The sequence below is a fragment of the Crocuta crocuta genome, unplaced genomic scaffold (assembly GCF_008692635.1).
Source record: "Crocuta crocuta isolate KB4526 unplaced genomic scaffold, BGI_CrCroc_1.0 scaffold866, whole genome shotgun sequence".
Taxonomy (NCBI): Eukaryota; Metazoa; Chordata; class Mammalia; order Carnivora; family Hyaenidae; genus Crocuta; species Crocuta crocuta.
This window is the reverse complement of record NW_027531900.1, coordinates 831,770-832,190: the sequence shown is the minus strand read 5'-3', so window position 1 is coordinate 832,190 and position 421 is coordinate 831,770. Positions and strand designations below refer to the sequence as shown.

The 421-nt window shown below is 64.4% G+C and overlaps 1 protein-coding gene across 1 annotated transcript in view; it reads right to left on the bottom strand.

Moving 5' to 3' along the window:
- Positions 1-421, bottom strand: part of CARD19 (caspase recruitment domain family member 19) — a 24,923-nt gene that overhangs the window by 1,520 nt on the left and 22,982 nt on the right. The gene's annotated exons all lie outside the window — the stretch shown is intronic.

Here is a 421-nt window from a genome sequence, read left to right as displayed (position 1 = left end):
TCCCTTTGGGACACAGCAGAGAAGGGAATGAGGACAGTGGTGAATCTTGGACCCCCTTACGTGCCAGGTCCCCCTTTTCCTGGCTGAGTGACCTCAATTTCCTCTTCAGGAAAGCAGGGACGCAGCCCCCACCTGCTGGGGCTGCTGGGTGGAGTGAACACACACGGGCATGGGGCTTCTTGGTACACGCGGTTGGTGCCCCTGGGGCCCTGGGTGGGGGCTGACAAGATGGCAGGGCAGTGCCCCCACCCAGCCCTCCCACCTGGGGCTGGTGGCTGGGAAGGGCAAGGTGACGGCCAGGGAAGGACGTGTGCCAGGCAGGAGGCTGCGGGAGGGGCTCTAAATGAGAGGTGTGGGCTCTGGAGACATGAGGTGGGAGGGAGCAGGGGAGGGAACATCTGGGGAGAGGGGGGGAGGGGTT